At 48.4% G+C, this 24428-nt stretch overlaps 1 protein-coding gene across 8 annotated transcripts in view; it reads left to right on the top strand.

Moving 5' to 3' along the window:
* Window positions 1-24428, top strand: part of PTPRF (protein tyrosine phosphatase, receptor type F) — a 409931-nt gene that overhangs the window by 79472 nt on the left and 306031 nt on the right. The window lies entirely within an intron of this gene.

Genomic DNA, 24428 nt, shown 5'->3' with positions numbered 1-24428 from the left:
TCCTGAACCAAGTTCATGTCACATTTGCATCTGTACACTTTGCAATAAAATGTGGACCAGTTTGTGTTGGGCTGTGCACACTTTGCAGTAACTCTTAGAAGGGCAGGAAAGGAAAATTTGCCAATTTGGAGGTGCTGCAAAGGGAGAGAAAAAGCATGGCTGCATAGGAAAGGAAGTGTCTGTGAGGCTCGACACAGTGGCATCTCTCCTGTGACATTTTCCTGCCTGCTCTCGAATGTCTCTTGTCACTTCCTGCTGGCCCCTGATATCTGCTGATCTGCGGGCTCTGAGCATTCAACCTGCACTCAATAAATAAGTGACATCAGCTCTTAAGATTGCAGGCGAAAGTGCCTCTTATCTGGCGTGCTGATGTAACAGGTGAATAATGCTCTTGAACCATCAAGGGTGCCCAGCCCCGGTCTGGGAGCAATGCTTTGGCTTCCCCTAGAGAGCAGATCCGTGCTGTCTCGGTAAACGTCGACGCACTCAAAACACGGTTGCAAGTGGAAATGCAGAGGGAGTTGGCAGGCACTGCATTATTCACAGCAGCACCTGATACCTACTACACAGGATATTTTCAGTCCCACAGGTAGTTGTCGAGAGTACTTCCTCATCGCTGGAGTCGGGGAGAATATCATTCCCTTCTATTGAACTCCTTGTCAGCTCCCGCTGTATTTATGGCCATAATGGAGGTTCCAGGAGCTAATGGCACACAGAGCGGGATGTACATACATCCGTATCTCAATGTTTTACTCTGTCCTTTGTACCTGGTGTCGGGATGTATGAAATATTGCAGTCACGTCTTTATTAGTTACAAAAGAGCCATCTAATATCATCATAAAATATTCCTGTCCTGCAGGTCGATTTTTCTGTGCTAAATTTGGACTGTTTTTTAGATATGTTTTGTTGCTTTGAGTGAGAAGTATTCTCTTGGGCCAGATGGCATCTGCCACTGAAGTAGTACCTTGGGCAAAATTACTAGATCAGCTATTTCAGTATGTGCGTTTCCAAAACCTGGGATGTGCAGAATAGATTTTGAGACAAGTTACCTTTCCCTAGGGATATAGTGAAAACTAATAATTAGGTGAGCTTGGGGGAGGAAAGCCAAGTCCCAGGAGTACTAGCTTCTCAAATGCTAAAATACACCTAGTCCTTACTTCTCTACCCTTGCATCTGCATGAACAACAGTGGTCAAAATCTGGCTGTCTGACAGACATAGCACATCTGTTTTCTGATGATATTAGACAAGCTTTCAAATGCAAAGCATTCTTCTTCAGGTCCAATAAGAGAGATCACCCCCTGAAATCCTTGCCTCTCACATAGCTCCTGCACCTTCACTACAGCATCCCTCGAGTACTTCGGCTAATGTGTAACTTAGGCAGGAAGAGTAAATTAATAAAGATGGATACTTTCATATAAATTAATCAAATTACTTTTGATAGAATTGTTTTAGGAGTTGCACAAGGCAGTATCTGTGTGTGTTTTCCCTCTTTGAACACCTCCTAAATAAGCCGTGCCGATTCTGAACCAGCTGTGAGGTATTTGGAAATGCTCTGCGTGGGCAGGTCTGTACAGTTTTACTAATGTGTCTTCAGCCCATCCTGGCCTAGGAGGTGTGCGGCATCTAGTATCGCACCCAAGGCCCTAAGGGCTTTATAGCCAAAGAGCGGAGCTCGTTGGCCATTGTGGGACTGCTGGGCAGTCCCGTGTCGTCGGGCAGACGCTCTCTACGCTTTCGGCTGCCAGGTGCCGGTCTGGCTGGAGCCCAGCATAGGTGACTCTGACCACGGGCGGATGTCTGCTTTGGTAACCGCTGCTGGAACGAATCGAGGGCGTACGAGGCAGTTCAGAGAAGGCAGCTTGCTGCCCAAGTGCTGTTTCTGCTTTGCTGCCTGTTAAACCTCTCCTCCAACTGTTGCGAAATTCTGCTGTTTTCCTTACTGCAATCAACTGTGATTCCTGGATCAGCTAATGAGACAAGGGCACACGCAATCTTCGGTACGGCTCAGGAAGGAGATGAATCCCTGATGGTATGTTTCCAAAGAGGGGCTGTCCTCATTAATAGATTTTTATCCAGATGTAGTTGTGCTGCTTGAAGGATCTCGGTCTAGGGGAGCTGTAAATCTTCAACTCTTCAGTTTCCTATTCACAAAATCTGTCATAAAAGGCGATGAGGCATGTGGCAGTTACTTTGACTCAGAATTTGGTTGGACAACTTGCAAGTGCTCTGCCAAATCCCCTGCACTTCCTGGAAGGGCTCTGCTTGGAAAGGCAGCAAAGGGCTTTTCTCTTCTGTGGCTCTGGAGGGGCAGCCTGCCCGTTTCACCACACCTGTCCCCGGGCTTTTTCTTGGCCCCTGTCCCTGGAGAACTTAAACTGTTGCAGGTCCTTCTCAAGTGTTGAAATAAGCATGCCAGTTCCTCAGAAAAAGCCTCCGCTTTGTAATATCAGAGGGGAAGAGAATTAATAAAAAACTCCCCTAAATTCATCTTTTTTGGAGAATAATAAAGACTTTTGCATGCATCTGATATTCAGTTTTTGCCATGAGGCCTATTGGATATTAAATTGCACAACTAAAAAGCATGGCACCCTGGCTGCTACTGGCTTCTATTGATATGCAAGTCTTTCTTCCTCCTTTAAGGGAGCGTGTTCAAAGGATCTAAGGAAATTAAAAGCTCTCTTCCACAAAGCTGTGATTACCCTGTTAAAAGATTAATGCTAGTATTGCCTTATTTTATTTAGAAGCCTCAGAATTCTGAATCTGGGATTAATTCAGATGAGGATTCTCGTTTTACCTTCTTTTTGTTAGGTATTGGACTGGCAAGTAATGTTTTGTTAATAGTGTAAACCCTTTTTTGATGGCCTTCAGTTGTCTTTTCTGCTGATTGCTTGTGATGTTGTCAGTTGTAAATCTTTAGGGGTAAAACTTTGGTCAAAGGATTTTTCTTCCATGTTTAACAGTTATCAGCTCTTTGGAAGCCAAATGAATTAAGCATGAATGATTAAATAGTATAAATAAGATTCTCCTTTTCAGCCAGGGCTGATGAGTCTACCTCTTTTTCCAGGAGGTAGGCTCCGAAATCTAGATGTCGCGTACCCTGATAACAGGACGGTGGCTGTCCGAGAAGCATGGCTGTCACTTGACACTGATGAAAGGTTAGCGGCAAGGAATCCACTCTTTCATTGACTCCTTTAATGGACGGGATGGCTTCTTTCCAGAGAGCAGGAGAATACATAGCGAAGAACAAGTGGATACTTCCATTATTCAAGTTACTTTATAGTTGGCAGCGTATCTTGTATTTCATTTTTTTCATCATTGAAAACCTACAATAAATAAGCAACGTCAAATCCTCTTGGCTGGCTGCATCGTGTTACAGCTGGTTGTCTAGTTCCTGTTCCCAGAAGAGGCATGCTTCCTGCTTTTTCCAGTTTCCTTAAGAAGGGAAGAGATGCATTCAAAACGTTGCCAGATATCAGATAACTGAACTTTTACATCACCCGCGGGTGCTCGATCCCAGAAACTCTGAAACCATTTTTTGCTGCAGTGCTCCTGGTCAAAGCAAGCCTTTTCTCACGGCCTGGGTTTATTACAAAGTGAACAAAAACAATTAATGAAAACCTTAATAACCCCTGGAGGTCTGCATGCCCCCAGTGCAGCAATGCTGTTTGACACTTCTAAAGGTTAAACGATCTACTGTTTATAGCAAAGGTGGCGTGCTGCAGCCCGTACAGTACCAGTATTACCGAGTATCCCCATAGCAGACCCCCAAGGGAATGAGGCTGGGCTCCCCATGGCCCTGCACAGGACCTGTGCTTTGTCAGCAGCTCTCCCACTTGGAGACGTGGAAGCCAAAGAGCTCTGAATTGCAGTAACTTGCCCAGCAGAGCTGAAAGCCACGCGGTTGTGATCAAACTGACACATTATACTGAATCAAAAAGGGGAAGGGAACAAATCTAATAAATATGCTGCTCTGCAATAACTATTTTGTGTGCTTGCACCTGTCTGTGGTAAGTGGAAGTCAAACTATAGTAATTCAGTAGTTAGGCAGAAGACAGAGCAGAAATGCATATTTAGCTCTCTTTAATCTAGTAGCTCTTTCATGCAGCAGTAAATTGCCTCAGTATAGTATCCCCTTATGGTGGGATAGGAGCAGAGATGCAAATCTGGTACTGTGGAGGAGCTGACTTGTGGTAAGTCCACACCTCTACCCATTTAACTCAGTGTAATTTGTTATCAACACATGGACAGATCTCAGTTTAAAAAATGTGTATGCATTTGTGTGTGTGTGTGCATGCGCTTGCTCATTCATGGCTGGAAGGTGGTCATTGATATGGTGTTTGCCCTACCCTTGGGGAGAGCCAGTTTATATGGGATTAAGGCCTCTGAACTAGAGACAGTCTGCAGCCTTCCCCCATCATTGCTACCTGACCTGAATCTCACTGCTCCCCGTCCCCAGGAAAAAATAAACGGGAGATTGGACTCAAGTCATTAGTAAGACTGGTGGTGAAGAACTGGTTCCCATTTGTGAGAAGCAAGGAAAGACTCTGGCTTGGGCATGTTAGACCTAAATTGCTAAGGGGTTGGTAGAACATCAGTGCGCATCCATCATAAGTGATGTGCTTGATGCAGGAATCAGTGGGTTAAATGTTGTGGTTGGTATTTTGCACGAGGTCAAACGAGATCAGGGGTGGCCAAAATATGGCTCGCAGGCCAGTTTTGGCCCATCAACTGTCTGGATCTGGCCCGCAGCGGCCCCCATGGTATGCTGTACATGGGGCTGAGCCCCACCCGCTCCCAGCGGGGCAGCCCAGGCCGCACTCCTGCCCGCCCTGGCCCTGGCTAGCACGCAGCTTCTGGCCGGGCTGTTCCCAGTGCAGCCGCAGCCAGCCGGAGGCTCCTCTGCTTCCCTCACCTCCAGCAGGAGCAGCTGGCCTTAAACGTCCCCCTGCCTGCCTGGAGGAGGAGCAGCGGCTGCCGGCGGTGCGGGGAGCACGACATCACTTGGCCAGGTGCAGCCACACCGGGAGCAGCCCCCCCAGAAGCTGTGCGCTGGCTGGGGCCGGCAGGGCTGCTCTGCTCCCCTTGTTTCCAGGTGTGGCTCCTGACCCCGCCGCACTGAGCTGCTCCATGTGGGGGGGAAGCTTCAGCCGGGCGGCTCCTGGCTGCCTTCCCCCTGCTTCATCCACCCGCAGGGGGCTGCGCATCGTGCCGAGCGGGTGGAAGGTGGCCAGGAGCTAGAGCTGGAGCTCCACGCGCCGCCCAGGAGCCGCCCGGCTGAAGCTCCCCACCTGCCCTCCCAGAGCAGTGTGGCAGGGCAGGAGTTGGAGCAGCAGGCGCTGGAGGCGAAGGAAGACAAACCGGTCTTGTCAGCCCTGGCCAGCGCGCAGCTTCCGGTGCGGCTGCGACCGTCCAGGTGCTGCTCTGCTCCCCTTGTCTTCCAGTGATTGTGCGAGCCCGGCCTGCTGCAGTCACGCTGGGAACGGCCCCGCTGGCAGCCGTGCGCTGGCTGGAGCCTGAGCCGGGGCAGGTGTGGGTTGGAGCACAGCATGGGCTGCCCCAGGCGGGCCTTGGCCCCGTGTCCAGCTGCTGGCCAGGCAAGCTCAGGAGCGGGATCTCACCTGTCCCGCTCCTGAATGCTGCCCCACACCACCCAGCACCTCGTAGGGAGGTTTGGTGATCTGTTGGGGTGGTGACCTGGCCCACGACAGCTCATCCAAACTCCCTATGTGGCACTTGGACCCAAATAATTGCCCACCCCTGGGCTAGATGATCGTGTAATGACGCTCTCTTCTTGCCTTCAGGGTTATAGACCAGCGGCAACCCGGGCAGATTGTGGAGGGTAGCTCTGTATTTGTTCCCCCCCAGATGTTGGTGCAACAGGAGTAGTTGCACTTTCCCAGCTCCCCCAGGTGGCAATGGTTAACTAATAAATGCTATTCACTACACTGAGCAGGGCTGATGTAATTCAAACTGGAGATTGTGTGGTGTGATAAAGTGCTTTGCAAGTTTTTTGTTAAACAAAAGAGCCTGGAACAGTTTCTGTTTCATTTGAAACATGGGCCAGGAGTGGGGGTGGAAATCAATATTTGCTAAATAACAAGGGATAAAATCTTTGGGGAGAAAGGAAGCTATTGTCAATTTTTGGAGGAGGTATAGCTGACATTGGACAGTAAATTAAAGGGGAAAAAACCCTATCAGTGGTTTGTCACTGCATCCTTTTAAATTGGAAGTTAATGCATCCAGACCAAGGTGTGAGTAAGTATTTGCTTAAGTGTCTTGGGCTCTATTTTAACCATTAGGTACTGCCCCCCCCATTCCCTTCCTCGCATGTGACAGGCATTTTCTGAGGCCCTTGCTCAGCAAGGCGTGCAGCATTTGCAGCAGCTTAGCACTGTGTATGCTTACGAGATCAATGGGCAGGACTGCACTGGTGGACAAGGATTTTTTCTTACTCTTTCAACCCTAAACAAAAAAAGTGAACTTTCTTCGGGAAGTGAATCCAGGCCCTGGCAGTGCCCAGGCTCGGATCCACATGGGGCATCAGCCTGTGCTGGGTTTTTTGGCTGGGCTGGTCTCGGTTCCCTTGTGCTGGCGCGAGCTGGGAAGTCTAAGTAGAGCGTTCTGACGTCATCCACTTTGCAGACAGTTGTAGGGCTGCAAAATCAAATACCAGGCTAATTCCAGTAGTCGGGGGGCCAGGCATGCTGTTGAGTGGGAGTAGAACAAAACCTGCTTTATGGGTGGTTGTTTTTGTGTTTCTCCAGAGGAACTGTTGGAAGTCTAAATTATAGTTTTTCTGATGGCTATTTGAGCAAGGGCGACTAGAAATGCGTGGGTGGGGGTGTTACTGGGAAAGCAATTGTCAGAACTCAGAGGGCTGTTAAAAATTTTTCCCATTAGCTGATGAAGCAGTACAAGTGGGAGGTCTGTGAAGTCTGATCCACATTGCTATGGGGAAGCAGCACGCTTGCAGAGGGGAGGAAACACCAGGGACTAAAGGGCTCGCTAATGTAGTGGAGAAAGGCATAATGAGAGCCCAGGAGTGTGAGCTGAAGCCAGAGAAGTTGAAGGAGGAAAGGAGGTGCAGAGTGTCCGACTGTTGAGGCGGACAGCCAGGGGAAGCGGGATGGCGTGGGGTCTTCGTGTCTGGACGTGGTCTCTCTGGCACCAGGTGTCGTGGGAGATGTGCGTTTGCCAGGGGCAGAGGGGGAATCCTAGTGAAATTTCAGGCCCTGAGATGAGCAGGAGGTCGGACTGAATGGCCCAGTGAATCCAAGACCGAGATCTGCTTGCGCCACGTGGGTGGTTGGGACGGCGCTGGTCTCGGCCTTTCTTCTCGTGGAAACCCCAGAATTGCACGTTTCCATTTGAGGCATGCAGGCTGCAGCCGTACTGGTCTGCAGGCAAAAGGAATCGGGACTCGCGGCAGGGGTGATATCTTCTCTTGACTCTGTTTGGCTCAGTGATTACCTGGGAGAGTTGGATGTATTTGGCATTAGCAAGTTGTTAGAAGCATTGTCTGATATTTCTGGAGAGGACAGTAATATTGGTAATGAAAATCTCGCTGGTCTGCAGTTCAGCGTGCAGTTTGTTTCTCTCCGAGGTATCCTTGCTTCTGTTTAGTATGCTGTGTACCATACTGAGACCTGGGTCTTGTTTAATCAGTTTGGTTCTGATTGCTTCCTTGTATCCATGGGTCGCATCTTGAATTCAGTGTTTTGCATTACAAATCCGCTCTCTGGAGATGGGCAGAATATACAGCTCCATCTGCCACTTCTGGTTTTTGCCTTTTTTCAGTGAGTTCTGTTAACAGGTGAAAGACGCATCCCACCGAGCCCCTGGTAACGCGTCTGTGTGCAATTACAGACCGGCGAAGACCAGATCCTATGCTGCAACCTGGCGAAACCGTGGCAAGGCACAAAAGAGAGGAAGTGTGAACTTGGCGCGGGTCACATGTCTGTACTGTCAGGGGGTTGCTTTTGTTTGACTAGTGCGATGCATCCTGCAGACAAGACACCTCTGCTCATGCGCCATGTTTCTGATGCTAGCGAAGGTACAAAGAAGGTAGATTACTCGCAGGAACGTCATTTGAGCTCTTCTGATCTTTGGGATTTGGCCGGGAGTATTTCTGAAATGATTATTTCTCATTATTACTGTTACAATGAGGGGTTTATTCTGAAAGCACTGTGAAAATGATGATAATGACTCTGGTACGGTGATCAGGATTAGGAAGATGACCATTATGTTACATTTCAATATTTTACCCCTCAGCACCTTTTTCTGCTAGGGCTGTGGGGGGATGTTTAAAGTTGGTTTATTTATTCTGATTTTTTTCAGCTAAAAATCAGTTGATCTGCTTTCTCCCACTGCTTTTCTAAATTCACCTTTAGGCTGTGATTCAACCTGGAAATTTTCATCCTTAAATATAAACATTTTGGGAGGGTGTTAAGGAGTAAAAGCAAGTTAGACTTGAAGACGCTTGGAAATGTCAGAAATGTTTCTTTCAGAGCCCTTCTAGGTCTCCAGTAAGTCCTGTTATCCCACACGCCCTCTTTCATCTGGGAAGCAGTAGCAATATGTGCCAGTTTTATAGCATTTTTTTCCATGTCCAAAGCATTTTAATTGATTATTGTGAAAGCTCTCCCAGGTAGTTAGATAAATATTATCACTGCGTTGCAGATGGGGAGTGTCAGGCTGAGGAATGGAGGGACTTGCCAAGGTCGCAGCCGAGCAGTCGGCTCCAGAGCTGGGGCTGGACCCTGGACTGCTGCAGCCGCCGTGCTCGTGCACGGTGCCACCCTTCCTTCGTGCACAGAAGTGCAGCGTGGTCCTGCCGCACGCGCGGCCTTTCCCAGGATTGATGCTTTCTCTCCTGGGCAGCAAGGTGACGACGTGTGACCTCCAGAGCGGGTGCAGGGTGCTTGGGAGGACATACCAGTACACGGTGGCAGTTCAGCTGAGGCTGCGGTGTTGTAGGCATGGGTGTTTCCCCATCACTTGCTTGAACCTCGAAACAAAACCTGAGAGGTGTACGCTGAAGTTAGACAGCCGGGAGCCAACTTGCGCGCAGAGGCCGAAGAGAAGCAGCTGTGATCCTGTGGCTGGTCCTGGTGAGCTGCAGTGCAGGAGAAGGCGCCGAAGGGATCTGACAGCAGGATGCGGTGGTGCAGGAGTCTGTTTGCGAGGCTGCCTCGTGGTGCATTTGCTGATGCTTGGCTGGCCGTCTTGGAGAACAGGCGTTAGGTCTGAAGTGGTGTCACGCCACGGGTGTCGTACCGCATTGCAAATGTATAGGTGATATATTCCATCTGCTGTAAACATGCATTTTCTTCAGGAGATGGACCACTTGAACTGCTAAGACTAAAAGCTTCTCCTGGAACAACATAGTGAGAGATTAAAATTAGGAGCATGCTGTGAGATCCGATTCAGAAACGTGCATTTAGTTAAGCTGCTTCCTCATCCAGCCTGCATTTTACACTGACATGGTAGCAGCATCACGCTCCGGGGTCAGAGATGTCTCTTCCTGTGTGCAGAGTAGGAAATAACTGGTTAACACTTGGGTGCGTTTTTGCCTGGTGACCACTGCGTCTGTTGGAAGATGCTTATTATGTCAGACTTCAGAATGATGTACTAAGCAGAATGATGCAGGTTGCTAATCAAATGCATATCTTAAGTGTTATTTATCTTTGTTACTTTGAAGTCAGAGTCTATTAGGAGCTAGAAAGCAAACCGCAGTGAATGCGAGGTTGGGCAGGGGGGAAGAATCCCGCAGATGCTGGGGACTGCCTGGAAGAGCAGCCGGCCACCCTGCCTGCTTCCCTCCACCCAGTGGAGGCAAGGGCCTGAGCTGGAAGAAGGTGGAGCATCTGTGAAAGGGGTGTTGGTGAGAGGAAGCAAAATATTTAAACTTTTAATCTAATTTTTAGTCTGGCAATATTTCCCAGAAACAGTAATGCTCATTGGGTAGTTTATTAGAAAGGTTATTGCCTGTAAGAGGTATAAAATCGCAGGCAGTTGGAGGATATTTATTACACTTACAGCTGGCATTCCCTTCAACCGATGTTGATGGAAATAGGCCTTCCTTGACCCAGCACTCCTAGTAACCTTAAACTGTTTATAACATTTCCAGTAAAAATATGAATCTTTCATGAAATTGGGTATAGATTTTTATGTGGATGCCTGATGTTAAAATAGATGGGATGAATTTTGTTAGCATTTGTATTCATAAAAGTACATTTCGAAGACTGTAAAAGATGAGATGCGAACTGTTACGGGTTTATAGTATTATGTGAAAAAAGTGTCTGCCTCTCCATTTCTAGAAAATCTAAATGCTAAAAGCTTGTGGTTCCTGAATTATTGCCAACACTACTCTGCCCTCCCCCATTTCCAAGGTGATGTTTTCTGTGTTTTTAATAAATGTTTTTATTTTGGCTCCTTCTCATTTCACAGGTTTAGCTGTAAGTGGCCATTCTGAATAAAGCAAATCTGTTCTGGTTACATCAGCAAGCCATGTAGCATCCACGTAGCTGATAATCACTCTTCGACTTGTGTAATTAGTGTGAAGCTCGGGTCACCAGCAGTAGGAATATGACGATTTCCAGAGTCGGTGCACTGATCCCTTCCTGGTACTTCTGGCTTGCTTGCTTTTGCAATGGGTCTAGTTTATTTCTGAAGTGTGGAGGTATTTGCCTTTCACTAATTAGATATCTGTTCTCTCTGTGCTCTCTGCCAGGACAGCAGACTAAAATTCATTGTCTGGACAGGAAGATGCCTGGTACTTCCATTGGTTAAACCTCAGGAAGCACAGAGGAAAGCACAACAGTCGTGTGATTTCTGGGCATGATGGATCCTCCATGTGTGAGGTCCGGTCTCACTGTTTGAGGGCTTTTCTGCGTTTTCCTGTTAAGACTAAGTGCTGTTCATAGCTTGGACCAGCACATGATTATCCTTGCTGCCATCATTCTTTGAGAATGAATGCTCTGGCTGTGCCTGCTGGTTGCCCCCGTCCCTTTGACCATCCCCTGGGTCTGCAGCCTCGGTTAGCACCGACGGTCTGTTGTGAGGATTGCCCGGAGCGGTCAGCAGACGCAAAGTGCGTGGTCTTACTGCCGGGGTCCGCTTGTCTTGGCTTGACAGATACAGATAACTGGTGCAGCATTAGTTGAATGAATGGCATGTAATTTTATTCCTAACTTTTTAAATGATAGGTGGAAAGCTTCAGCTAATGCCCCTTTAATAATTAATTGATGTGTACAGGCACATCTTAGAGCCATTTTCATTTTATATGGTATGATAGAACTTTGATTAATTACTACTGCTCGTAGAGTTGTAATAGATTAGTGCATTACTTAATGGGAGGAAAGCCTGTACTTTTCTTGTCATTGACCAAATAATAATGGATCAGTTGAGAGGCAGTCAGCTATAGTTGATGCTTTCTTATTTAAAAAAAAAATCCATTTATAATGTCTAGCATATAAAATGTGTGCATGTTGGGATTGTACCCCGTTGCATCACCTTTCTTATGTTGCTTATATTCTTATACAGCTAGAAATTGGGGGACTGTTGCTGGGCAGAGAAAGACTTGGGGGTTATCAAGGACCCTAAGCTGAATAGTAGCTGAACCTAAGCTGAATGGGGTTATCAAGGACCCTAAGCTGAATGGTGAGCTACTATTGCAAAGAAAACCGTTACGGGTGCCGGGCTGCACCAACAGGGGTCGTGGGAAATGGTTCCTCACCTGGAGTCCTGTGTCCGGTTTGGCACTGGACTTCAAGCAACATGTAGACAAACTGGGAAGAATCCAGTGCAGGACAGCAAAAATGACCAGTGGGCTAGGAAACATGCCTGACCCGGAAAGGTTTGTGGAAGGGGGGTTATAGTTTGGAGAAGAGAAGGATGAGAGGGGATTTGATAGGTTCCCCCCCACCGAAGTGGTGTTATAAGCAGCATGGTGATGGATTATCCTCTGTGTCCACAGGGTTCAGGGCAAGAAGTTATGTTGTTAAATTTCAGGAAGGGAAATGTAGGTGGAAGATTAGGAAGAATTTCCTAAGTCTGGGCCTGGTTCAGCACTGGAACAGATTACTTTGGTTGTGGCATCCCATCTTTGGAAGCTTTTGAGAGCAGGTTAGACCAACATTTGACTGGGACGGTTTATATAGGGGTGATCCTGGCTTGATCACCTGACAGCCCAAGTTGTTCCTTCCAGCCCTCTGTTTCTGTAATTTAGGCTGGACAGGCCGTTGTGGACACTGCTGAAATACCAGCACTTTGCCGCAAAGATGCACTGAAGTAAGTCATGCCATTCAGGCCGTCTTTCTGCTAAAAGATTTTTCCCCTCCAGTGTTGCCTCTGGATCCAGATTGCAAGCAGGCAGCACGAATGGTGACTTTCCAGGGGAGCTTCTTGTGGAGGAGGGAGGGGAATGCAAACCCAGTGCTCAGCCTGGGGAAGTCTAGAGCAGGGTCTTCTGCCAATTAAACTTTGTGTATAAGCCATATTGCCTGGATCAGGTTGCGGAGGGGGCACGCACAACCATTAGTGCGTGGCATGTTCCACCCTAACTTGTGAAGCTAGGCCCCTGGACTCTGCAGCAGCTTAATTTAAATAACACATGGATATTTTTATTGGATTTAATATGAAAATGAATAATAGTACAGTAGCCTCTGGGGGGTTCATTTTGATATTAATTTTACATATAGAAACCGCTTCTCTGTTTAATGTGAGCAGCATGAGCGTGTGGCACTTCTTAAAGTAATGCAGAGCCTGAATTGCCTGCATTTTTGTTTCCACATCCCACCTTCTGCTTCCCGAGGTTATGTACCTTCTAAAATAGTCCTGTACAGCTTAGCACACCATCTATAATCTGCAATATTTGTACAGGCTGTCCCGAAATACATGCGTTTCACTGCAAATATGATAGAGAGAGAGGAGAAAGCTCAAAAGTGCATTTTAAATCAGTACCTCGATTGTCTTGTAAATGGTGCGTGTGTCCTGCAGTTAATGTAAGGAAGCCTGTGATATATTTTACTACATTAGTGATCGCTGGGACAGATATTAACACCAAGCCATTCGGTGGCTTTGTGCAGAGTCACTGTAATATGGAAGACGGTAATGGTATGCAGTACCTATTCCATCTATTAAGAGTTCCTGGGGGGAAAGCAATAAAGTAATGCAGTAAAAAAGTCCCAATTGTCCCTGCTATAAAATGCTGCTGGGCCTTCTGGCTGAATGTAGTGAGCGAAGAATGGGGCTGCCCAGCTGTCAGCAGTCATTTAGTAATGAAATACCACATATCCATTCAGTAATTCTCTCTCTCGCTCTCTTTCCTCAATACTTTGCTGCTAACTCACTGACGAGCAGATTCCATGAAATCAATTAGCAGATCTACCCGGCTCATGCTGGGTGGAATTAGTTGCAGGGAGAAATCTCACTCTCTCCCTATTAGGTGAACTGTGAGACCAATTAGTCACCTTAAACTTTCAAAAAAGGGTTCTTAAAAATAGCACAGTTAATTTGGCATGCAGACTTCAGTAAGTACCAGCGCTCTGCTACCTGGCCTGGCTGTTAGCTTTAGCCATGTGAAGCTTGTGCCACCAGCTTTGCATCGGGTGCTGTTTATCATTTAATAGTTGGACGCACTTTGTGCCTGGCGATACGTGGAGGACGTGTCTTCGTGCGCTCGTGTAGGTTGTCTGATGGCAGCACCTGCGCGGTGAGCTGACCTGCCGGTGGGAAATGCACGCTCTCACTAGCCCTAGACTCAGGGGCGGAGGTGGCGGCTCTCCTAGCCCATACGTTTTCTTTAGACGTCCAGATTTAAAGGATATTTTTGATCCCCCCCCACATGCACAGAACATATGCTTCTTGTATAGCTCAAACTTCAAAGCCACATGCATAAACTTGGGGCTTTAATAAACAGAAGACTAAAGAGCTGCTTTGCTGTTTTTCCCAGCACGGCAGCCTCAGGCTTTATGCTGGCCAGAAAAATGACAAACTACTTCAAACAGGAGCAGTTATTGGTGGCAGGACTCTTTTTTTGCTAATGTTTCGTTACAAAAAAAATTCCAACCAAATTTTATTTTTGCTATTTCCGATACACTCTGTATTGGCAATTAATAGCTTAAGTGAGTCCTGTTTTAAAAAAAGCTTTAAAAAAACAACCTTTGGTACGAATCATAAATTTACAGAGTCCCAGGAGGTAGAAATCTTTCTATATTAGCACTAACTGGAAATGTTTTAAGGTAATGGTTTAATAAATATTTTAGCACTGTCTGTCTTAGTAAAATTTTGACCTTCTCAGTGCTCCACCAGGCCTGGGATGTTAATACAGAAATTGCCAACGATGTACGCGGAACATATGAGCTAATTTACTGAATTTTGCAGGTCCTTTCTTGTAGACAAAAATATTTAAACCTTGGACTTCTGTAATTTGAGCTTCTGTGCAAGCTGTAGTAGTTAGATACCATACAGCTTAACCCTTAGCTCACTGACATTTGCCAGATGTTTGAATGCTTCTTAGGAGGACATGGATAGAAACATTTCCAGTCTCCGAAGGGTTAAAAAGCTTGTAGATAATCCAAAACACAAAAAATGCTGCAGCAGCAGAATTGCTTCAAGCTCTTTTAAAAGTCCTTTCAAGTTAAGATGACATTGCTTTTGGTTTTAATGTAATGAATTCAATAAAGCGAGAAGGCACTAGCTCTTTCTAGTCATTCTCACTCTCTGGTGAGGAGAGGAGGGTTTATGGATTCTTATCCAGCGAGATAAAGACCAGCTTGCCTGTAGCCTGGTAAATTTAAAGTGGAGCATTTTCAGAAACCGTGGAGAAAGTGTGTTGTTTCCAGCCTCCAGAACGAAGACCTCCGGAGCGAGTTTCCAACGGAGCAGGCCACCCAGGGACTTCAGCCCATTTTTACAAGGATGGGTCAATAGAAGCCGGCTCATAAAATTGTCCTTCAGCCAGGAAACGTTGCCTCTTCTCTCTTCTTTGTTTCAGTGGTGCTTGCCCCGTGTGAGCGTGTCTCAGTAACTGTTGCGGGCTTTCTGCACCTGCATTTTAGAGGTAACATGTGCAATGAGCAATTGTTTCTTTGCCTAGCCCATGTAGATGGAAGAAGAGATTTCTCCTAACTCCTCTTGGATGCTGGGTGCTGAGTAGCTGGAAGTGCAATAAATGAGATTATACGGGTGGGGGTTTCCTCATGTGGTGGTGATACCTGATAGTTCCCTACCCCGTCCTCTTCTCCCACCCAAAGCCCAGTCATTTTACCACTATGAAATGTGTTCTTCATCCAGTAAGAAACTCATCTGCCTGTCCCTCTGATGCGTGCACATAACAAGAATACATGGTGAATCTTTTTGAAACGGAGCACTCCCCTGCCAGCACTTCTCCCTGCAGGGAGCAGGCGTGATAACAAATGCTTACCAGGTATTTCATAGATTTCATAGACATTCAGGCTGGAAGGGACCTTGGAAGATCATCAAGTCCAGCCCCCCACCCAAAGGGCAGGAAGTCAGCTGGGGTCACAGGATCCCAGCAAGATAAGCATCCAAATTTCTCTTGAAGGTGTTCAGTGTAGGTGCTTGAACCACCTCCGATGGCAGGCTGTTCCAGACCTTGGGGGCTCTGACAGTAAAAAAACAAAACAAAACAAAACAAAAAACAAAAAAAACAAAAAACAAACAAAAACAAAAAAAACCAAAAAAACCCCAACCATATTAGACAGTAAAGACAGTATTAGTCACGCTGGGTACCCCGCTCCTGCATCACACTCTGCCGTGGTCACATGCTCTTCGCCTTCCCTCTCGGGTCCAGCACGTCTGCGTCTGTTGACATAGTTGGGCTGCTCGGAGGATCCTTGTAGGCGCTGGGGATCTGGGGCTGGGCAAACACAGCTTGGCCACACTGAAATGCTCCTTGTCCAGAGCTGTTCTTCCGTCGGAGTTTTGTCTCTCTTGGTCCGCGGTGCAGCTGTGGTGTAGGGTCGATGAGCTGCATGTGCTATGAGCGGAGGGGTCCCAGCACCATCTGTGCTCCCTCGTGGAGGGCAAGTAGCTGATAAACTGGTGTGATATGCACAGGGAATGTAGGGTGTGCGTGTGTGGGTACACAGTGGTAGGGAATTGTGTGGCACTTGAGTGTGCACAGGCTGTCATTGTGCTGGTCTTGCTTCTGGACACTGGTGTCTACCCAACCAAGTGGGTCCTTGGGGGCAGATAAGTTGCTTAATTATAGCAGAAGGGTAGGAAGGCCAATGGATTATGCCTCAGACTTGGATACCTATATTGAAGGTCAAGCCCAGGCACATGCATCTGCCTGAGCAAATCTTGGTGCTGCCCACAAGAGCTGTGAAGACTGGAGCTCCGTGACCGTAATGTGTGCTGAGAGGCATTTGCGTAGGTACTGAAATGACCTTGGCAACTCCACTGCGACCTTGATGTTGTTTCTGCCAGGTGTGGTAGGGCCTGGAGGAAGGCATTGCTGCATTGGTCTGTCCTGAGGATGCTTTTATTGGAGATGCGCCCCTGAAGGTGTTGCATGGAGTTTGTCTCGGGGGTGGAATCTGCAGCAGTCGGGGTTGGGGGCACAATATTAATGCCAACAGGCTCTCGTAGAAGAGCTACGAACAACTTCACATGAATCACCTGGTCTGTACACAACGCGTTCTCGAATGCCAGCGTCCTCCAACCAGAACTGGATCACTAATCTAGCTCTGGCAGTTCCTTGGGACTCTGTTCTTCCACTTAATGAGCTGATCATTGATGCTTTTCCAAGTGTTTTCATGTCTTTTAATGCTAGTTCAAACGTCTGAGGTATTATGAAAGCAGGCAGAGAAGATACCAGCTGCATCAGGGGTGCTCCTAACGTGTGCGTTCTCCGCTCCCTGTAATGGAGAGAATTGCCTGCCGTCCCACAGCTGCGTTTTGACTCTCCCCCCACTGCATTTGAAATTCATTTTCAGCAAAAGGCAGTGAGAGGAGAGAGGAAAAACAGGAAGACAGATACGTGCAGCTAACATGCAGCCTTTCTGTAGAACCCCCGCCGCCTCGGCTTCCATGTCCCTCACCCCCACGCACACCCAGAAAAGGATGGTTTTCGTGTTGCACAACAGGAGGGTGTGTGTGTGTGTGTGTAGTTATGTGTAAGTGTGTGTTATACGCTGGAGGACAGGGCTAGGCTTCAGAGTGACCCAGACAAATGGGAGGACTGGGCCAAAAGGAATCTCATGGGGTTCACCAAGGATAAGTGCAAAGTCCTGCACTGGGGAGGGAGCGATCCCCTGCACTGGGGCAGGCTGGGGGTGATGGGCTGGGCACCAGCTCTGCAGAAAAGGACATGGGGGGACGCGACAAGAAGCTGGACAGGAGCTGGCAGTGTGCCCTTGTGCCAAGAAGGCCGACAGCATCCTGGGCTGGAGCATTGGTAGGAGCGCTGCCAGCAGCTCGAGGGCAGCGATTCTTCCCTTTATTCAGCACTGGGGAGGCCACATCTGGAGTCCTGTGTCCAGCTGTGGGCCCTCACAACAGAAAGGATGTGGATACATCGGAGAGAGTCCAGCGGAGGGCAATGTAAACGGTTTGGGGGCTGGGAGACAGGACTGGTGAGGAGAGTCTGAGGGAGCTGGGCTGATTGAGTCTGCAGAAGAGAAGACGGAGGGGGATTGAAGAGCAGCCTTCACCTCCCTGTGGGGGGGCTGCAAAGAAGATGGAGAAGGACTGTGCTCAGTGGGGGCAGATGACAGGAGAAGGAGCAATGGCCTCAAGTTGTACCAAGGGAAGTTGAGGTTGGAGATTGGGAAGAATTTTCTTACTAGGAGGGTGGTGAAGCACTGGAGCAGGTCACCCAGAGCGGGGGTGCAGTCTCCATCCTTGGAGGTGTTGAAGACCCAGGTAGACAAAGCCTTGGCTGGGATGATGCAGTTGGGGCTGGTCCTGCTTGGAGCAAGAGGTTGGACTAGATGCGACTCCTGAGGTCCCTTCAACCCTCATTTTCTAGGATTTGATGATTCTGTGAAAAGGTAGAAGCAGGTGTGGTTGTGCCGATACCATGCGCTTTGGAGCCATGAGGAAAGGATGGTGCAGTCCAACGCCACGCGGGATCTTTGGGGCTCTGTCCCTGGGTCATTCTCCTCTGCAAAACTCTTTGACAGCCTGGGCATAGAGCAGGGCTTGAAGAATAGATGTTATGACTAGTAGACAAAGGGCTCAACTGCCGGCTCTAGGCAGATATGGAGCTAAAGGAGGGGAGCTCTGGCAGCGACGACACCCGTGGCAGACGTTCCTTGCTGCTGGAAGAGTTCCTGACTTCCTTGAGGGCTGCATCTTTCGTATCAGCGCGGTGCTGCTCACGTGCGATATGCTGGAAGTGCTGCCCCTCTCGGACGGTCTGTCGTCACAGCGGAGGCTCTCCACTCCTTGGTCCTTCCCTGCACCTCTTTATTTTGCTAAGACTAGGAGGCAAGGGCTCTTGATGGTGTTGTCCCACCTGCAGCCTCCGTTCTCGGGTCTTCCTTTCCTGGTCAGCGATGTTCTTGTCCGGTGCTGCTGCTCATCTCCTCCCCACCGCACACACTGTTCGTCTCAGACGAGTGCTCCCACCAAATCGGTCAGCAGTCGGCTAACGGAGCCCCATGCTCAGCGCAGCCGATTTCCCCTGGACGGTTGAGATGCAGTTGCTCGGACCCAGCAGGGCGAGGGCCGCGGGGGCTCCTGCAGCAGGAGCTCATCTCCCTCCCGCAGAGCTGTGCTGACCTTGTTTACTTTGTGCCTACGCATCATCAAATTGCTTTGTTAATTGCCGCTCATTTAGAAATACAATCAGGCATTACCAGACAAGTGCTCTGATATTACAGTTAAAACGTAATAAAATGTTTGTGGTTTTTAACACTTGGAATTAATTTTTTTATCCATTTTATGAAACGTGCTGATTGCAACCTCCTGGTTGCATGTGTGCAGTTGTTAAAAACCACAGAGATTACAGCAGAGCAAGGAGAGCTCAGGAAAAATGCATCAGTAAAAGGCTCTGTCCGGAATGACTCTAGTCCTTGATCATTCCTGAAGGTCGGAGAGACTCTCTGTCTCTGGACCCCTCGAAGGCCTGAGCTCCGCGGCTGGTTCCTCACACGGCTGCCAGGGAGGGCCACGGGGCACATCTGTCCTGCAGCGGGAGTGTGATTGTGAGTGTGGCTCATCCGCCTCTCCCACGAGCCCCAGACCTGGAGCCGTGGCGGGGAAGCTATTCCAAGGCACACCACACCACACCTCTGTGGGTTCACTAGGCTTCTCTGAAATAAGAGCTTGGTAGCTACTGATCTGCTGATCCTGTGGCAGTGGTGGTGTGTTGCAAACCCGCAAGTGAGGGGGCTCCGCCAGCCGTAACCACCCACGTCCAGGAGCATCGTCTGCCCGCCGGGCACATTCCTTGCATGCTATTAAGGGGCCCCGAGCTTCGCACTCCTCCTGTTGGATGTGCTCGTGTTTGATGAACTAGATGCTGCATCTGCTGTCAGGAGGCCAGCTCTAGCACTAGCTGTGTTTAAGGCAGAGACAGGCTATTTCCTTCCTTCCTTCCTTCCAAGTTTTAGCTGCTGAATGCAACGTGAGGGTTTCCTTCATTTTTCCTTGATTTGAAAACAGGCTAACATTTTTCCCATTATGATTTCCTTTGTTTTTTCCTACATAAAGCTTTTGCCTCTAGGAATTTAAGTTCTGGCAACTAGCAAAATTAAAATGGCTTTCCTCCTAAGTACTGTAAAGTGTGTGTGTGTGTGTGTTGAATCGGATCCTAATGACTCTGAGTGTGCATTTCAGCACATTAATGTGTGAATGGATTGAAAAACCAACTAGCTGTAATTTCTTTGCTTGTAAAATTTTACTGAATGGTATCCCAGGAGGCTGTACATTATATATCCCCTTTATACATTACACAAGGTCACCTAAAGGCTGTCGCCTGGAAGAAAAGAGTGCATAACTTCAAAAGCAAAGCGGTGAAGTTCTTAGAGAGAGCAGAGGGAATGCACCTTTTTTTCAAAGGTCTTTCCATTTGCTATCAGCAAAAATCTTCATTACAAAAGGGCACGTTCTTTGTGAGGTGCATCGCTCTTTCAGGTGGATCTTTTATTAGGATCCACATTTATCTTGAATCGCTGTATTAGTATGGGACAATTCCCTTGGTAAATCAGATATATAAAAGTTGTGAGGCATAATTGAGATATAAAGAAAACATCCTTGCAATTTGTGATAGTGGGAACTTTTAGAATTGGTTTAAAAAAAAAAAGCTACCCTCCAGCCTTTCCTTCCGTGAAAAAGGCTCCCTTTCCCTTGCCCTGCGTGTTAGAGGAGCTAAAAATATTGGCATTTTTAAGATCATGTTCAGAGTTATAATAAACAGTGGCGATTATCACAGATACAGATGGCGTACGTCTTGTTGAGCGTAAGACCTGATTACTGCTATCGTCTCCCCTGTGAACAGGAGCCAAAGGCACCGTAAATTGAGGTGACCACGGCGTAGTCACACTCCTGACTGCTGTCACGTGGCCGTTGTGGCGGCCAGTGCTGCCTGGGAGCCCGAAGGGAATAGCAGCGTCGGTTTGGAGAGGGTCTGCGGATGTAAAGACCTTACCAGGAGCGTCAGCAGCCCCAGCGCCGGGGACAGGGAGGGATCTGGAGAGGTGAGGAGGTGCCCTTCCAGTATGAGAGCTGCAGGTAATTATTCCTGAACTTTATCGCAGCCGCCTCTGGACGTCACTCTTGGGCCGCACGGGGCAATTGTACAGGCTGATGCAATTAAGATGTATAGCGTGCACTTTGCCCTCTCCCTTCTCTGCCTTTCTCCGTCTGAAATGGATGAGGTTGCACTTTCGGGAAGGCTGGCAGTTGTGCAGCGGTCCATGCATCCGGTCGTCTGCGAGCCCGTGGTATGGCTGGAGGCAGGGGCTGCCGCCCGGCTGCACATTCCTCCTGTCGCCCCGCAGTCCTGTGTGTAAGCAGAGTGCAGTGCCGGCTCCTGGGCAGGGGCCTTGTCAGCTGGCCCGGGGCCTCACGTCATGAGAAGAGCAGGCCTGTTGGAAGGCGACCTGTTTGTCCAGAGGCACTGGATTTTCTGCAGGCCTGGTGCGGCGGTCTTCTGGCTTCTGGAGCCAGCAGGCTCCTGTGCAGCCCCCGCGTTAAGGAGCCGGTCAAAGGGAGGTTGCAAGAAGTATTGATTGACTTGTCTTCCAGCATGTTGTTCTGAGCAGACGGAGGTAGACTTGAACCCAGCTAACCCCAAAGACTGTGGCAACTCCTGTAGCATCTGTAACTTCCTGTGCAGAGCGTTGTATAAGAAATTCAAGCTTATTTTGCTGTTTATGTACCATGAGAGAGAGAGAGGTGTTAGGACAAAGCCACAAAGGCAGAGCTGAGGTTGAGATTTCAATGCTAACTCTGGATTTCTAGCCCTAAAAGTGCATGATTTCTTGATCTTAAAGGTGCTTTGAGGTCCTGTTACATTGGTGATATGGTAAATTGCATTTCTCCTTGCCACTGCAAGATAAAGAGGCCTTGGTGAAAATGAGAATTGGACTGCTAGCATTTTCAAAGCAATTAATATTTTATGGTCAGCCTGCCGTATCTCCGTCCTTTCACAAGGCATGGAGAACACTTTCCCTTCTTCTTTGGTTCAGGCTCAGCAGTGCTGTTGCATGAAAACTTTCGACTGTCCCTGGTGGTGAATACAAATATAGTCCACAGGACCCTCCTCGTTACAGCATCCAGCTGCCTCCAGATCCAGGAAATGAGTGTGCGCCTTGCCGAGGGAGTTCAGCGGGGAACTAAATTGAGCGAAGCAGCCTGGATGGAAGCCCGTCACTACCTGCATATAAAGTGAGCAGGTATCCTGCGAGGGCAGAGGCTAGGGAAGCAATTTCTGAACTCTTTAAATGAGGGCTGCTTGGAAAATCTCATTCCAGAGTACACAAGAGGAGAAGCTAATCTCAGTTTAGCCCTCAGTAATGCACGGTAATGTGACAGTAATGGGGTTCAAGAAGTAACTATAGTTGAACAGCTAATAGCAACAACTGTATAATTAAGTTAAACATCCTTCAGGAAACATTTTTTACCAAAACCAAGCACGGAGAACATTCACCATTACCTTAGATGAGATTAAAAAAGCACAATCTGTATAAACCCTCCAGCAGGACACAAGTCTTGCAGCAGGCAATGAGTTGGAAAGGAACTTCCCCAATGGGCGGACTGCTCAATAGTTGCCCTTTTGGGGATTTCTTGGGTTTTCTTTTCAAGTGTCTGATGCAGGCAAGAACCCAGGTCTTCTCCAATGCAGTAGGTCACACAAGGTCCCGGACGCAGTGGAGAGGAGGCAGAAAGTGCGTGTTTGGGAATCTCTTGCTTAGTGCTGTGGAAACTTCGTGGGAAAACGTGGCGCGGGAGAAGGTGCTACAGTGCCAAGGCCTGTCCTGCTGTTGCAGCTTGGGCCTAAATGAGAAGGTGCCAGTAGCTGACCGACTGAACAATCGTGACTGCAGCCGAGGGTCTGTCTGCACGGTTGTCGCTGCAGCTCAGGTAGACACCCCCAAAGCAGTTGCCTCGGGGGCCGTGAGCAGCGAAGCCACGGGGAGCGTGGAGCACAGTCTGACCACCCTGATACTTACCCAGATTCAGGGCTGGTGCAGCTTGTGCTCAGCTCCGCGCTGCTGTGGCCACACTGCTAGCCGTACGTCCACGATGGCGGGTTTGAAGCTATCTCAGGCTGGCCTGCATGAGCCATGATTATATTCTGTGGCTGGTGTGGGTCCCAGAACATGACAGCAGCAGCAGCAGGAGCAGGTTCCAGAGAAATGGGAAGTCTAGTCAAAAAGGCCCTAAGGTTAAACGTAAAGGAGAGAACACCCTTAGTGGCATCACAACAATTAAAAGTACGCATGCTGCTGAACAAGACGTGAACCAGGAACGCAAGGGGTAAACTGTTAGGGCTAAGTGGCGGGTTGGAGAGAGTCCTGCCCTGAACAAAATGGGGAACAGGAGCAGAGCCTGTGGCAGGCAAGGAGGGAAACTAGAAGGGCCAACCTGGGTTTTGCAGAATATATTTAGTATATAAAGGTGTGAAAACAAACAACAAGCAATTGTTATGAGCACACCAGGAGCATAGTCCTTCAGAGACACTAGTGGTGTCTAGTGGATCACTAGATATAAAGGGGAACAATTAAGGAAGCTGCTGGGAGGCTAAATGGTTTCACTTGAGCAGTCTGCACCGTCAAGGCTGCTGTGAAGATGCCACCGCTCTGTTGTGGTAGTCAAGGTGAGCTGGTGTCGGAGATGTTGTTGGAGGAAGAGGTTCTGGGGAAAACTCATAACGTAAAAAAGAAAGCGACCCAGCGCAAACAGTGTAGACCCAGGAGTCCCAACGGAGCCTCAGCACGATGCTGCTGAGCTGAATGCAGGAGACTGGAGAGCAGGGAGTGCCGTGCCGCTATTTGAAAAGGTTTATAAGCAGTGATCTAGTGAATTGGAGAGCTGTAAGTCTTGCATCTGTACCTTTGCAAATTGGTTGAAACAGTAATTAAACACAATAACACAACACCTGGAAGATCTTGGTCTGATACCATCTTATCAGTGCAGGTTCTGCCAAGGAAAACTGTCACTAATTGCTTGGTATTCTCAGAACTCGTCAGTAAATTAGTGAATGGTGGAGCAGCCGCAGACATAATTTACTGTGATTTCAAAAGGCCTTTGCCAGGGTCCTGCGCGAGAGGCTTCTGAAGAAGCCAGCTAGTCCAGGAGCAAGAGGCAACCTGTGTGGAGCAAACACCGGTCAGGATTCTGAAAGCAAAGACAAAGATTAAATAGTCCATGTTCGTTGTGGCACAAACTTAACGTAGCGGGGTCTCAAAGTGTATTGGTGCTGTGCTCGGTCATTATGCATCTTAATGATCTGGAAAGAGATGGTGAGGCAGCAAATTTTTCAGGAGATGCAAATTTATTTCGGCTAGTCAGGGTCAGAGAGTGTGGAACAAGTCAGGTGAGCAGATAACGCCGTGGTGGGTAGTATCCAACGCGAAGAAATGCAAAGTGTGGCATTGGAGGGGGAAAGGGGAGAACTACTCTTACACTGCCCAGGGCTCTGAATTACGTGCGTTAACCCAAGAAGGGTCAAAAAAAGCACAAGCCCTGCTTCAGTGGCATCGGGGTGGATGGTGAAGTACTGCAGTGCCTACTGCATATGCTCAGTGCTGCAGCCTTGTCTGCACCCTGTGCGCCAGGACGGCTCCTGTCTAAAAGGCACCATTGACCTTGAGGATAACAAGGGTGATTAAGGGCTTGGAAACGGCCCTTGTGCCAGGAGATTGAAAGATGTGGATGATCCGTCAGCATGGAGACAAGGACAAGTGCTGAAGTGCAAGCTGAAGTGCTCTGGGTCAAGATTCAGGGG

This window comes from Gavialis gangeticus, unplaced genomic scaffold, assembly GCF_001723915.1.
Source record: "Gavialis gangeticus isolate Ggan-Ray unplaced genomic scaffold, GavGan_comp1, whole genome shotgun sequence".
Classification (NCBI taxonomy): Eukaryota; Metazoa; Chordata; order Crocodylia; family Gavialidae; genus Gavialis; species Gavialis gangeticus.
Note: the sequence above shows the minus strand (reverse complement) of the source record. Positions and strands in the feature narration are given on the sequence as shown.